At 46.4% G+C, this 16,415-nt stretch overlaps 1 pseudogene; it reads right to left on the reverse strand.

The window, feature by feature from the left end:
* Window positions 1–12,195: 12,195 nt before the first annotated feature.
* On the reverse strand, window positions 12,196–15,225 carry LOC147117123 (uncharacterized; annotated as a pseudogene).
* Between the last annotated feature and the right edge of the window lie 1,190 nt (window positions 15,226–16,415).

Consider the following 16,415-nt stretch of genomic DNA (forward strand, 5'->3'; position numbering starts at 1 on the left):
TCATAATGAGAGTGTGAAAAAAGCAAGCCTGAAGGCTTTGTATCTTAATGCTAGAAGCATTAGGAACAAGGTGGATGAATTAGTTGTGGAAATAGAGGTAAACAAGTATGATTTGATTGGGATTACAGAAACGTGGCTGCAGGGTGGGCAAGGCTGGGAACTTAACATCCAGGGATATACAATATTTAGGAAGGATCGGCAAAAAGGTAGGGGAGGTGGGGTAGCATTGCTGGTAAAGGAGGGGATTAATGCAATGGAAAGGAAGGATATTAACTCGGATGAAACGGAATCTGTATGGGTAGAAATGAGAAATAGCAAGGGGAGGAAAACGTTAGTGGGTGTGATATATAGGCCTCCAAATAGTAATATGGAGGTGAGGGAAGGCATAAAAAGGGAAATTAGAGAAGCGTGCGATAAGAGCACAGCTGTCATCATGGGTGACTTTAATTTACATATTGATTGGACTACCCAAACTAGTAAAAATTCTGAGGAGGAGGAATTCCTGGAATGTTTTCGGGACGGTTATCTGGACCAATATGTCGAGGAGCCGACTCGAGATCAGGCCATTTTAGACTGGGTATTGTGCAATGAGAAGGGACTTATCAGCAATCTTCTTGTACGAGGCCCCTTGGGTCAGAGCGATCATAATATGATCAAGCTCTCAGTCGAGATGGAGAGTGAGGAAATTGAATCAGAGACTAAGGTCCAGAACTTAAATAAAGGGAATTACGAGGGTATGAGACGGGAATTGGGTAAGATTGATTGGGTGGTGTTTCTGGGGGGATTGACAGTGGATAGACAATGGCAAGCATTCAAAGATAGAATGGAAGAATTCCAGAACATGTTTATACCGGTTTGGCACAAAAATAAACCTAAAAAGGTGGCTCAACCGTGGATAACGAGGGAAATTAGGGACAGCATAAAATCAAAAAAAAGGGCATATCAACTGGCAAAAAAAAGCACCAGACCGGAAGATTGGGGGCAGTACAAGATACAGCAAAAGAGGACAAAGGGATTAATCAGGAAGGGGAAAATAGAATACGAAAGTAAACTTGCAGCAAACATAAAGACAGACTGCAAAAGCTTTTATCGATATATCAGGAGGAAAAGACTGGTAAAATCCCAAGTCGGTCCCTTGCAGTCCGATTCGGGAGAATATATAATGGAGAATAAGGAAATGGCAGACCAATTAAACTCATACTTTGGTTCTGTATTCACAAAGGAGGACACAAATAACCTCCCAGGAATATCGGCAAACATAGGGACTAATGAGAGGGAGGAGCTGACAGAAATTAGTATCTCTAGGGATATGGTGCTGGGTAAGTTGAGGGGACTGAAGGCCGACAAATCCCCGGGGCCTGATAAACTACATCCTAGGGTACTTAAGGAGGTGGCCCTGGAGATAGCAGATGCTCTAAGGATCATCTTCCGGAACTCCATTGACTCGGGAACAGTACCCGTGGATTGGAGGGTAGCTAATGTTACCCCAATATTTAAAAAGGGGGGTAGAGAGAAAGCAGGGAATTATAGACCAGTAAGCCTTACATCGGTTGTGGGCAGAATGCTAGAGTCCATTATTAAGGATAAAATAGCGGAGCACTTGACAAATGGGGAAAGGATCGGACAGAGTCAACATGGATTTACAAAGGGTAAATCGTGTTTGACTAATCTGCTGGAATTTTTTGAGGAAGTAACTGGTAAAATAGATGGGGGAGAGCCAGTGGATGTGGTGTACCTTGACTTCCAGAAAGCCTTCGATAAGGTTCCACACAAAAGATTATCATGCAAAATTAAGGCTCATGGGATTGGGGGCAAAGTATTAACGTGGATAGAGAACTGGCTGGCGGATAGAAAACAGAGAGTTGGAATAAACGGCTCGTTTTCGGAGTGGCAGGCAGTGACCAGCGGGGTGCCGCAAGGATCTGTCCTGGGACCCCAGCTGTTCACAATATATATAAATGATCTGGATCAGGGAATTGGATGCAATATTTCCAAATTCGCTGACGACACTAAACTAGGAGGAGGGGTGGGCTCTGATGAGGATGTCAGGAGGCTACAGTGCGATTTGGACAGGTTGGGGGAATGGGCGGATACGTGGCAGATGCACTATAATGTGGATAAATGCGAGGTTATCCACTTTGGGGGTAAAAACAGGAGGGTAGATTATTATCTAAATGGCAATAGATTGGGAGATGGGGAAGTGCAGAGGGACCTGGGTGTTCTTGTGCACCAGTCACTGAAGGAGAGCATGCAGGTGCAACAGGCGATTAAGAAGGCAAATGGTATGTTGGCCTTCATATCAAGGGGGTTCGAGTATAGGAATAGGGATACCTTACTACAGCTGTACAAGGTGCTGGTGAGACCGCATCTGGAGTATTGTGTACAGTTTTGGTCGCCCCATCTGCGGAAGGATGTTCTTGCCATGGAAAGAGTGCAACGGCGATTCACCAGGCTGATACCTGGAATGGCGGGAATGACCTACGAAGAGAGATTAAATAGTTTGGGCTTGTACTCACTGGAGTTTAGAAGATTGAGAGGGGATCTCATCGAAACATATAAAATTATGGCAGGCCTGGACAGGCTGAATTCAGAGAGAATGTTTCCAATGGCCGGGGAGCACAGAACCAGGGGCCACAGTCTAAAAATAGCGGGCAAATCATTTAAAACAGAGATGAGGAAGAATTTCTTCACTCAAAGAGTGGTGAGCCTGTGGAATTCCCTGCCACAGAGGGCTGCGAAGGCTAATTCAATAAATATTTTCAAGAGAGAATTGGATATATTTCTGAAGGCTAAGGGGATTAAGGGTTACGGAGAAAAGGCGGGGACGGGGTACTGAACTGGTAAGATCAGCTATGATCTCAGACGAAGATCAGCCATGATCTCATTGAATGGCGGAGCAGGCTCGAAGGGCCGAATGGCCTACTCCTGTTCCTATCTCTATGTTTCTATGTTTCTATGTTTGTGAGGTTTTAGAGGGTTCTTGACGATGACGATTTGAGCCCGCCAGGGCGACGAACATGGTTCGATGATATCCTCTGCTAAAAGTCGAGAGATTTCAGCCTCGATAAAAAATTGGTCTTCCTGACTAAAGCGCCGCGATTTCGTTATTATTGGTTTGCATCGAGGAGGAATACTGGCAAATAATGAGGGTTCATCAAGTGAAGCTGCTGATAATGCACAAAACGGTAATTTAGACAGCATATTAGAAATAGTAAGTCCAGGTTTGGATCCGCCGAACTCAATGGTGAGTTTCTTATGCTGTTTTTGAAAATCCAGCCCTAAGATGAGATCACTACATAAGTCCTTGAGCACCGAAAGTCGGGTGGAGGGATACATGCGACCATTAAGTGTCATATCAATAATACAAAAGCCGGAGATTCTGGTATTAAGTGATGACTGAGCCATCGCAATTGCCTGGTCCGATGGGAAGATATGTAGTTTCAATTTCGCAACAATCTGTTCTCTAATGAAACTATCAGTACTTCCTGAGTCAATTAAGGCATCTAAGGTATGCCCATTAACTGAAACTTTTGTAGCTGCATGAAACAGGTTCTGTGGGCAAGCAGCTGTAATTGGTGTGGTTGCACAGAGAGTGGCTGAAACTCTAGGTGTGCTTCTTCGGGAGAGAGCTCGAGAGGAAGCTTGATAGGTCCTAGCCGGAGCATCTTGATAGGCCCTAATTGGGGCAGTTCGGTAGGCCTTAGCTGGATAGGCCCTCGCAGAGGCTCTTGATTGGCAAACTTTTGCAAAGTGTCCCTTTTTATCGCAATGACTGCAGATTGCATTGCGAGCAGGGCAGAATTTCCTAGGGTGAAATGAATCTCCACAAAAGAAGCATTCCTTCCTAGATTGCCAAGAGGCTGCTAAAGTGGGGTCATACTCCTCTTCTTCATCAGAAGTATCATCAGGATTAGATTCCTCCATGATAGGGTTCACCTGAGGCCACTTGAATCGTCTGGTTGCAGTTACAGCAGCAGATCGAGATCTGGGCAGCTGATAGAGGTCTGCATTTTTCTTTGCCAAATCCAGAGAACAAGCCAGGTCAAAAGCCTTTTGTAGCTCAAGTGTTTTACTTTCTAGCAGACGCTGGCGTATAAATGGAGAGGCAATCCCGCAGATGAAAGCATCACGAATCATTTCTTCGCGGTACAGCTCAGCCAAGGCTGCCTGAAAGTTACAATCTACGCTGAGCCTGCGAAGTTCTTGAAGGAATTCGTTAATTGATTCCCCTGGCCCTTGTCGGGCTGTGGCCAGTAGATGTCTAGCATAGACCTCATTTGCGGTCTTGGCATATAGTTTTTTAAGTGCCCGGATCACCTCATCGTAATTATCCCATTCATCAACATATTCAAACACTGTTGGGGTCACATAGTTGATAAGTATCCTCAGTTTAGTAGAAGCATTCGCTTTACATTCATCAAGAAAATTCTCAAAAGTACGGTACCAATGCTTCCATACCCTGCCAGCTGCTGGTGCGTTTGGGTCCAAGTCTAGGCGAGTAGGTTTAAGGATGTTTTCCATGATGGGTGGTTCCCTGGATCCTTAACTCCGAGTTTGTCCGAAGGTCTAGTATTTGTGAGTGTAAATACTAAGTTGTTTAAATTGATGTAATAAAAAGTCTCACACGTCAAGGAACTTTAAAGTAAGCTTTAAACAACTTATAATTATGCTATATACAAGAGCGGTCTTCACCATGCCTCTAGGAGAAGCCCTTTTACTATACTGAGCAGTTCAGTATTTATACTAGTCCAAACACAGGAAGTGACGTATACACAGAGTTCACAGTTCACAGTTCACAGGAAGTGATGTGCACATAACTTCCTCCGGAAGTTATTTATTATTATTACACCCGGTAAGGATCCGACCAGCTGGATGGCCGAGATGGACCGGACGTTCATCGACACCAAAGGCGCCTTGGCCAACGCAACCATGCTGGCGCACCCGCTTCCAGGTGCCACCATTGCCCTTACCACCGACGCGTCAGACTACGCAATCGGCGCAGTGCAGGAACAGTGGGTGAATGGGACGTGGCAACCGCTGGCATTTTTCAGCCGTCAACTACGGCGAAACGAAAGAAAATACAGCACTTTCGATCGGGAGTTGCTGGCCCTTTTTCTAGCTATCCGCCATTTCCGGTTCTTACTAGAGGGACGTCAGTTCACGGCTTATGTGGACCACAAGCCACTAACGTTCGCTATGGCCAAGACCGCCGAACCGTGGTCAGCTCGCCAACAACGTCACCTGACGTTCATTTCAGAATTCACCATGGACATTCAGCATTTGTCTGGTAAAGACAACCTGGTGGCGGATTGCCTCTCCCGCGCGACTGTGCACGCAGTCCAACTCGGAATCGACTATGCCCTCATGGCTGTGGATCAAGCCTCGGACCCAGAGGTCCAAGCATACAGGACCAGCCCCTCTAACTTCCAAGCGGCCGATGTCAAATTCCATGCTGCAGGCACCACGCTACTTTGCGACGTCTCCATGGGAGCTCCCCGCCCTATCGTTCCAGTCTCCTAGCACTGAAAAGTGTTCGACGTCATACACGGGTTGTCACACTCTGGCATGAAGGCCTCGCAAAGGCTGATGTCGTCAAAATTCGTCTGGAGGGGTATGCACCTGGATGTCCGTGACTGGGCCAACACCTGCGTGGTCTGCCAAAAGGCCAAGGTACAGCGTCACGTAAAAGCTCCATTGGCCACTTTCGCTGTTCCGGAGCGTCGATTCGACCACGTGAATGTGGACCTCGTGGGGCCGCTTCCACCTTCTCAAGGTTTTACACACATCCTCACAATGGTAGACCGCACCACCGGGAGAACCAGTGGATGTGGTGTATTTGGACTTTCAGAAGGCTTTCGATAAGGTCCCGCACAAGAGATTAGCGTGCAAAATTAAGGCACATGGGATTGGGGGCAAGGTATTGACTTGGATAGAGAACTGGTTGGCGGACAGAAGGCAAAGAGTTGGAATAAACGGGTCGTTTTCCGAGTGGCAGGCAGTGACTAGTGGGGTACCGCAAGGATTGGTCCTAGGGCCCCAGCTGTTCACAATATATATTAATGATCTGGACGAGGGAATTGGATGTAATATCTCCAAATTTGCAGACGACACAAAGCTGGGCGGGAGGGTAAGCGGCGAGGAGGATGTCGGGAAACTCCAGTACGATTTGGACAGGTTGGGTGATTGGGCAGAAACATGGCAAATGCACTATAATGTGGATAAATGTGAGGTTATCCACTTTGGTGGCAAAAACAGGAAGGCAGATTATTATTTGAATGGCAATAGATTGGGAGAAGGGGAAGTGCCAAGAGACCTGGGTGTCCTTGTGCACCAGTCGCTGAAGGTAAGCATGCAGGTGCAGCAGGCGGTTAAGAAGGCAAATGGTATGTTGGCCTTCGTAGCAAGAGGGTTCGAGTACAGGAACAAGGATGTCTTGCTACAGTTGTACAGGGCCTTGGTGAGACCGCACCTTGAGTATTGTGTGCAGTTTTGGTCACCTTACCTGAGGAAGGACGTTCTTGCCATGGAGGGAGTGCAGCGAAGATTCACCAGGCTGATACCTGGGATGGCAGGAATGACGTATGAGGAGAGATTGTGTTGATTGGGCTTATACTCACTGGAGTCTAGAAGATTGAGAGGGGATCTCATCGAAACCTATAAAATTCTGTCAGGTCTGGACAGACTAGATGCAGGAAGGATGTTTCTGATGGCCGGGGAGTCCAGAACCAGGGGTCATAGTCTAAGGATAAGGGGTAAGCCATTTAGGACTGAAATGAGGAGGAATTTCTTCACCCAGAGAGTGGTGAACCTGTGGAATTCTCTGCCACAGAGGGCGGTGGAGGCTAGTTCATTAAATATATTCAAGAAAGAGTTGGATATATTTCTTGAGGCTAAAGGGATCAAGGGATATGGGGAAAAGGCAGGGACAGGGTACTGAATTTGGATGATCAGCCATGATCACATTGAATGGCGGAGCAGGCTCGAAGGGCCGAATGACCTAGTCCTGCTCCTATCTTCTATGTTTCTATGTTTCTACTAGATGGCCAGAGGCAGTTCCTTTGGTTTCCACCACTTCGGCAGACGTGGCCAGAGCTTTCATCTCCTCTTGGGTTGCTCATTTCGGGGTACCGGCGGACATCTCTTCCGATCGTGGACTGCAGTTTTCCTCTGAGCTCCGGAACGCTGTGGCTCAGGGGCTCGGCACCAAACTACATTGCACCACCGCCTATCATCCACAGGCGAACGGCCTGTGCGAGCGATTCCACAGGTCGCTCAAAGTCGCTCTGCGGGCCAGTCTTCAAGGCGCGGGATGGGTGGACAGACTTCCCTGGGTCCTTTTGGGTCTTTATACGGCACCCAAAGAAGATTTACAATCGTCCTCGGCGGAACTCGTATATGGCCAGCCATTACGAGTACCAGGGGATTTCCTCCCGTCTCCAACAGAGCCATGGTCCTCATCCCAGCAACTCATCAGCCACCAGGAAGCGGCCAGATGTTTTGCTCCAGTGCCTACGTCGCATCACGGATTACAGAGCTCCCACGTCCCAACTGAGCTGAAAAGCGCCGAGTACGTGTTTATCCGCCATGACGCTCACCGGGACCCGCTCAAGCCTCCTTACACTGGCCCCTTCCGCGCCATAGAGCCTGGAGACAAAACCTTTTCGGTCGATATCGGAGGTAACCCGGACCACATATCGGTTGACCGGCTGAAGCCGGCACACTTAGACCTGGACCGCCCAGTCGAAATCGCTCAACCGCCAAAATGGGGCCGACCACCCACAGTCGCCGTGCCAGATCCACCACAACCGCCCGCCAGCTCGACCACCTGCCATCAGCTTCCACTTCAGGGTTACAAAAGTCGCTCGGACAGGCTTGTCAGGCCTCCTCGCCATCTCACTTTTGCTGTTAAAGACAATTCTGGGGGGGCGCACGTGGTGGAGCCACTAAAGGACTCAGATCGTTTGTATATAATTCCCTTTAACAACATGTTAGCTACAGCCTGAGTCTGTATCTTTATTTATACTGTTTACTTGTACAGAGCGTGATTACTTTAACAGCGCGGGTAAACACGATGACGTCACGCCGTACATCACGTGATCCCCCACTGGCGGGAAGAACGTCATGACGTCATGACGTCAACCACGGGACCAGCCAGCAGTCCTCGTGGAGCCTCTGAATTGAACAGACCTACACTCGATGTTCTCCTGCAGTTACTTGTTTAAACCTGTTAGTTTCCATTAAACTTCGTTTTGTTTGAGCGCCTGAGTGGACCTCAGTCTTTGGATAGGAACTAGACATTCCTACAACATGTTCATTTTGTATATATTTCCTAATACGTGAAGCTAAACAGCCTTTGAATTGTTTCTAGTACTACAGCCCTCCCTACAGCTTTGGTTAATATATTTAAATACTAGAGGATTCAGGCTTTGATTCACAGGCTTATTTTTGCAATCCAACAGTCCCCCCCTCCAACCCCCCAAAAGGAAACCTTGAGGCGGGTTGGAAAGTGTGCAGCTGATATAACATGCTGGGAAACCAAGAGCGTGAATGATTGAGGTTTCTTCCAGTTACCGGACCTACTTTGTTATACACCTCCCCCCCTAGACCTCTGGCTACTCCAGGAAGACTACCCGGTATCTGTTGCATAGGGCCTGGTGTGAATCCTGTCGAGGTGGCCACCAGGTATGCATCAGATGAGTATGGTTAATTTAAATTTAAACTAAAGTGTTTCCCAATTCGTTATACTACTATCAACATTCATATGCTTGATCTCTCCTGCAAACGACCAAAGTCGTCCGAAACGCGTGTAGGAGGAGCAGTGCATGCATTAACTGTCCTAACCACTTGTTTCGCAAAGTGTTTCGCTTTAGTCCATTTACACTTCTTACATGCCATACATAGCAAACTCAAAACCAGTATTAACTGCACCACGACTAATATGTGTGAAATCAGTCTGATCCATGGGTGTTCCGATTCTGCCCCACCTGGGGTATCCTCTGTTTCTTCTATCTTTCCTGATGTTACCCCGCCTGGGGTTTCCTCTACGTTGGATCTTCCCTTTCGGTGTGTTCAATTAACTTGTTAGTCATGGGCATGAGTGCCCAATTGGCTTATGTATCAAAGTCTTACTACATAGTGTATACATATATCAAATACACTATCATTATAAGCTGAAGAACTGACAGAGCGTGTGAAATAATACGAACGTAAGGGTGTGCTGATGTATGTTAAGCCCAATATCTCACCAGTGTGAGTTGTCCTTTATGCTGTCAATTTCAATATCCATTCTCGAGTTGTCTTACCCCAAAACATAAAAATGCTTTAGGGAGGAGTTCAGTCACATCATGAGCTCACTGAAACCCTCAAACAACAGGGGAATGTCGTATCCGAATATCCGAATTGTGTCACACAATTGTGCAGCTCTTACTTAAAAACGTGTTGGTTGATCACCTCATACTGGATTCGTACTGGTTTTTCCCACGCTCTGTTACCTACAAAACACAATTATTACAGTCACAGTTAAATTCAGACTCACAATCATTTCAAGCGACATTACAGTTTAACATCTAATAAACAAATCATGGACTTAAAAGATTTTCCAGATCTCTCTTTTACTCTTATCCGTCTTGTGGATAATTCTTACTAAACATGATTTCTCCTTAGCCCTCAATTCTCCCAATCCGAATTCCATGTAACTCTCCACTTCAACTTCAATTTCAATCCCTTTAACAGGTACCAGTGTGTTAAACTCTATTCTGGTTGTTTCATTAATTAGATAGTTTCTCGATGGAGTATGTGTCAATGCTTAAAAAGGTTGTCTCACCCTCCTGAGCCACATTAACTATTTCATGTCTGTCTTGCTGTTGTCAAGTAACTGAGCATGTCTGAGACCCGTTCTTCAGTGCAAACTCACCATACATTCCCGGATGGTGATTACCTCATACGTAACGAATCACATTTGCACACTCATACCGGTATCTCCATATCATGCCATCCGATACAAGCCTTTCTCGGGCTTTCAGGTATCTTATCGAAAGATTGTCGTCGTCCGGAGATCTTTGCTCATCTTCTTCTGCATGGTCCCGATGTCTTGGGTAGTGGCCAGGCTATCAAATTCAGTTTTCTTAAAAAGTTCATTAAAGGCGGGGACACAAATATCTCCAAGAGAAAGTTATCAATTTACTATTCTTAACTACACTTTCCTGACTTTCACTAGGAAATTTTGAAAATTCCCATTCATTGGTGTAATTCTCCTGTTTCAATTTAAACCCTCAATCACTTTCCTTTAATTACCATTCATATCACATTCATGAGTCCTGGAGAAACTTTACTGTCCAGTACAACATTTAACATTGAAAACATAGATCAAACGTTCTCACTTGATCCAAGTTATTAACACTTTTTATTTATCATTTTTTTTTAGAGGATCTTTTATTTTTCCCAAAAGTAACCCAATATATAGTGCCTGATTCCATTTTGTTAATACAAAATTATCCCAAAATTCAAACAGCAGTATTATTGTACAGGTAGACTACCCTTTATCCGGACTTCCGAAAACCGAAACCCTCTAAAAACCGAAGGTTTTTTCGTTCAGCGTAAGTCGTGCGTACGAACGAAAAAACCTTCGGTTTTTAGAGGGTTCCGGTTTCGGAAGTTCGGATAAAGGGTAAGTCGTGCGCACGACCCCCCGCCGGCCCCGACAACCGCCGACCCCCCCGCGGACCCCGCCGGCCCCGACAACCGCCGACCCCGCCAGCCCCGACAACCGCCGACCCCCCCGCGGACCCCGCCGGCCCCGACAACCTCCGACCCCGACAACCGCCGACCCCCCCGCGGACCCCGCCGGCCCCGACAACCGCCGATCCCCCCTGCCGACCCCCCCGCGGACCCCGCCGGCCCCGACAACCGCCGACCCCGCCAGCCCCGACAACCGCCGACCCCCCCGCGGACCCCGCCGGCCCCGACCCCCGCCGACCCCGACTGACTTACGCTGAGCGTCAGCGTAAGTCGTGCGCACGACCCCCTGCCGACCCCCCCCGCGGACCCCTGCCGACCCACCTTCCGAAATCCGAAATTCTCCTTTATCCGAAACTCGGCTGGTCCCGAGGTTTTCGGATAAAGGATAGTCTACCTGTACCGGCAAATTTTGTCAATGTTCAATTTCATCTCTATCAATTTATCCTCCATTTCCAATTTCAGAAACAAGTAATTCCCAGGCTAGGTGGCTTACACAGTGTTTTAACATTAGAGACAGAAGTGCTGCAATTAGTTTACGAGGTAGCTTCCATATAACAAAAGAAAGAGGCAAATCCATTGTGACTCTGCTTAGAGCCCAAGGGGTTAATTCATGAAATCATAAATTCCTTCTGTCACTGTGGGGAAATATTAACTTAAAATTAAGAAACTTAAATTATTTAATGTCCAATATCTTTAAACTTCATACTAAAGTTGTTGCTTGGTGAACTTAAACAGCTGTCAGTGGAAAGGGTTAACTCCTTTGCAGGATTTTAAGAAGGTGGAGCAAAATATTATCAAATGCACGCAACTGCGTCAATTCACGTAAATCAAAAAAAGAACTTTCCCTATCGAAAGACAGTTGTGTTTTCACACTTTAACTAAACACGAACACGGAGGTAATATGGACAGTGAAGAAAGACAGGATTGAGCAAAGTTTACAAGCTAAATAAGTCTACAACTATCGGATGTTCTCGCAGAGCGGAGTTATCTTATTCAATGCGGTCTACACAAATTTTCACCAACCAAAATTTCACCGTGGCCACAATGGAAGTCTGGTTTTAATAGGTTAATTAACCTCATAACTCCAATTTAATCCAGATCTTGTAAACATTCAAATTAATTTTCTTCCAAGCACATTGGCAACTAACTTTAAGGCAGAAGCTTATCTTTTGTAAAACTATGAACAAACAAACAAAACATTCTTGCAGAAAACAGTAAATTACGTCATATTTTCTTATTGTCCTTTCTTCAGATGTCTTTCCAAAATACTGTAAAAACATTCATTATAACTGGAGAAAGATTAGTTTTTAACATTTAAACAAATCAAGTCAAACTGCTCTGGAAGACTTCACCATAGCAACCACAAAGGGGAAATAATCAGAACTCAAAAGTCAGGGGTATGTCCTGGGACAAGTCAGGGTCGTATAACAGTCAGGGTGAGCAGGATCACTGGTTAAATTGAAAAACTCAGCTGTTGAAAAGGTCGATCTGTAAGGAAGAGAGAGTTAAATAACAACCCAAAGAATTGACTTAATCCTCTGAATTTGGTCCTAACCTAACCAACCTAACCTAATATTGGGAAGGAAAGAAAGTTAACTCGCATTATTCTTAACCATAGGGTCATTCTCATTTCATAATTCATCGCACATTGCACATTAGTTGACACACACACACACACACCATGCAACTTCAATCACAACTTCAAGCCGCAGTCACAATCTCAAGAGAGAGAGAGAGAGAGAGAAAGCGCGCAGCCTGTGACCTTGAAGAGGGAAGCACAGGCTTTTAAAGGGACAGTACACTGAAGATGAATGAACACACACTCGGCAGTTTTTTTTATCCTCAGCCCTAGGGGTCCTGAGGGTTAGGGGAAATTTCTTCCCCGGGCGTCACCACGGGCTTAATCTGTCTCCACCTTACATCAAATTTTTCCTTCAAGCAAACTGAGGTACCTGTACAAAGGAGGATCTGGAAGGGTCCATCCCCCCGTGGCTCAAAAACACCTCGGACCGGTCGCTGGACCATTACCCATTGTCCCACACAAGGGGGTGTTTTCCAAACTCCCTCTAACTTTTTGGCATCCCGTGTTTCTTGGAGGTGTTGAACTCGAAAGCGATTAATCTGATTGGTCTCACTGAGTACACGTAGGTACTTCAGGAGGGTAGTCTGGAATTGAGAGGTGTCCCCCGTACCCTGGAGGGGTGCATCTTGGGGCAACACCATTGCGGGAAGGACGGAGTGCCACCCCCTCCCGGGTCTGTGAAATAGCCTTAGTGATGGACTGTTTTAGTGTGCGGTTCATTATCCCGGAATTGTCCAACCACCGCAGTATACGCCCGGTTGCCCACCCAGTTCCACAGGTGGAAGGGTTTTGCAGGGTCTGGGCGACCCAGGGCAGGTGCACTGGCCAAAGTGATTTTGACCATATCAAAGGCTTTGACTGCCTCAGGTGTCCAATCCAGTCTTGCCTCTCCCGGGGGCTCTCCCTTTAGGATGTTATTTAAGAGACTTGCCAATTCAGTGAAGTCGGCTACGTACGTGCGGCAGTAGTTGAACAATCCCCATCACGCTCCGCAGGCCAGAAACAGTGACAGGTCGTGGCATTTGTAAGAGGGCTTGCACCCTCTCAGGGGTCATAGTTCGCCCCTCTGGGGAAATGATCTGGCCTTGGTAACTGACACGGGAAAGCCCGACCTGAGCTTTAGTCGGATTCAATTTAAACCCACCTAGGATTAACGTCTCCAGGACACACGTTAGGGCATCCAAATGAGTTAAGGGCGAGGGGCTACCAATGAGAATATCATCTACATACTGAAGGCAAATGGAGTCTTTCATGCGGGTATCCACCAGGGCTGGTTGGATGGCCTTTTCCAAACTCTCGTGGAAGATAGTGTCAGTTATCGATACTAAGGCCCCGTGTCTAAAAGGACACAATACTGCCGGCCTCCTAACAGTACACTTAGACACGGGCGAGCACCCCCCCCGGTCCTCCGACAGAGGAGACCGGGGTGTCCTATCCGTTGTGAGCCGCTGGTGACGGGAGGAGGAGGGCTCGCAGTCCCTCCAGCTCTCGGTCAGACAACCCCTGCTGGGTCCCCTGCCTGGCCTCTGTCATAGGGAGGTGATCCCTGTCCAAGTGGCGGTACCAGTGCCCAATTCAGCCTGAGCCCAAGTTTTTAGACCTTCAAATTGGATTTCATATTGAGCCGCGGTGCCTGGGGGATCTAGGACAAACGCTCCCAGAGCCCTGTAGACCGCGGAAGAACATTTTACCTCAACGATACCTTTCACATCTTGTATGGATAAATTGAAGTGTCGAGCGGCACTTCACATTTTTGCCCATACAACAACATTGGGTTTGTATCGCTTTAAATTGGGAATGAGATCTTTCCTGGGCTGTGAAAGGCTGAGGCTCTACCACCTATTTCTCCATTGTTGGCATTAACTCCCGGATTTATCCGGACGGGGGCCAGCCATGGGTTTGGATTTCCCGGCCCCAGATTGAGGCGGTGCTGAAGGGCAGATATGGTTATATTCGGGGGGGGCACGTAGGTTGTGGGGTCTTGTTTTGTTGGGCTTCCATGGCCTTAACAATTCCCAACCAATCCTTTAAATCGTCTAAATCCTGAGTACCTGCCGGCTCCAGGTGCAGGAGACTACTAACTCGAACTTTAGCCTCATGAACAGGTCTCAAAAAGTCCTGTATTGGGGACGGTCTTCCCCTTTTATTCACAATTATGGGACCCATCTGATCCAACCAACTAGCACACAAAACCGCCCCGTAGTTAGCTTGCTTAGCCTCCTTTTGTTCCGCCTACCACTTTATTTGATCAGCTAATGGACTTGTTTCTTTCCATCCATTCTTAATCATTTCGCTTTGATATTTCAGATTAGCCTCTCGGACCCGTTTTACAACAGTGATACTGGTGGCCATAGCCGGGACGTCCGGTGAAAGAGGTTTTCCTTTGTCACTCATGTCTGATCACCACACACATCCTTATGCTCTACCTTACTTCATTTTAATCTTATACTTTAAACGGCACAAACATAACACCTTATACTCTACATTAGAAATACACATGCAGGTCTAGTCATTCCGTCAATCTGTGGTCTCCGTGAGGAGTAATTTAACTATGTGGATAATTTGATACTGCGGCAGGTGAGGTCTGCGGCAAGAGCGACTCGTCTCAAGGGCGTTAAGCAGGGGCCCTTTCTTTCAGGTCCACCCCTGCTGCAGAGTTACAGGGCTAATCCCTGACTCTTTTTTTCTAAGTCAGAGTTCCCCTCACAACCCCTACGGACTCATACCGTCCCATGGACCTTACGTCCTACTTGCTCCCTGCGCACCCAGTATCCCACTTCTGACACCAACTGTTAGATTCGAATTCGGAGAAACTCTAGACTGAGACGGAATTGAGAATAAAGTAAAAGTTTTATTAGTAAATAGCTAGAAAGCTTGTGCACAAGGGAGAGAGGCTGATCTCCCCAGAATCGAACCTTTCCTCTCAACGAAATACAATCTACAAGCCTTGATATACCTTTCGATAGGTACCGGCCATTAGGTTGCAAAAGTAGGCGTACACATACAAACAGCCTTATTGGTCACTCCCTTATTGGTTGGCGTGATTAGTCACTCAATGTCGGGAGCCGCCCTGAAGTGTTCTGACATACAGCATAACAGTTTCTAGCTTCTGTGAGCAAGGTCGTTTAATTCTTGAGATGATAAACAATGTCCTCTTTTGGTTGCGAGCAGACATTACAAAGGAAGATAAGGTGTTTGAGGCAGAGATAGAAATGGCCGACTCCCTATGAAGTTCAGTTCCCCTTATCTCTCAGAAGGCCAGCTGCATTAAACACTGCTTCTGTAACACTGATAACAACAAAGACAGAGACTAAGAGTCTAGTAAATATGTTATTCCTACAGCACTTGGTTAATATGATGGTCAAGTATCCCATCATGCTTCGCAGCTACCTAAATGCTACATGTTCATTTTATATATATTTCCTAATACGTGAAGCTAAACATCCTTTGAATGGTTTCTAGTACTACAGCCCTCCCTGCAGCTTTGGTTAATATATTTAAATACTAGAGGATTCAGGCTTTGATTCACAGGCCTATTTTTGCAATCCAACACGTTGGGAGCAAACAGCAGAATATTCAGCTCTAGGGACAGTCTGCCCATTACATAACCCTCCTGATTTTCTATCCATTTAAATTAATGAACAAAAAAATTGTAGGCTGCCTAAATGATGCACTATTCTTTATATCCAATATTCTGGGAATTACAGTGACAACTATGCCCTGGAAATCCTTTCATACCACTTCCTATATGGGGAACAAACTTTCTTTCCACTGCAGGAGCAATCTAGAGGTTCTTCCTGAGCACAACAGACAATTGTTGTTTGTCAGTCTACCCTGAGTAAACCGATTGGGCCACAAATCCTACCTTGCTAACTCTGTCCAGAAGGATAAGCATCAAGATGTTGAATCCGAATCAATGTAAATGTTTTAAATTGAGCCAATTAAGACAAACCAGACAATTTTTTATTTCCCATTGCCTATGCAAATTGTGGTCCACTGGAAGCTGCCATCAAAAAGGTAAGTAAAAAGTGTTGTTTTTACTTGAATGTGGAGCCAGGAGCAGAAGTACTCACTCCCTCCCGATTGCCTTAATCTC

This window comes from Somniosus microcephalus, chromosome 5 (genome assembly GCF_052327205.1).
Source record: "Somniosus microcephalus isolate GS21.2 chromosome 5, FLI_Smic_1.0, whole genome shotgun sequence".
NCBI lineage: Eukaryota > Metazoa > Chordata > Chondrichthyes > Squaliformes > Somniosidae > Somniosus > Somniosus microcephalus.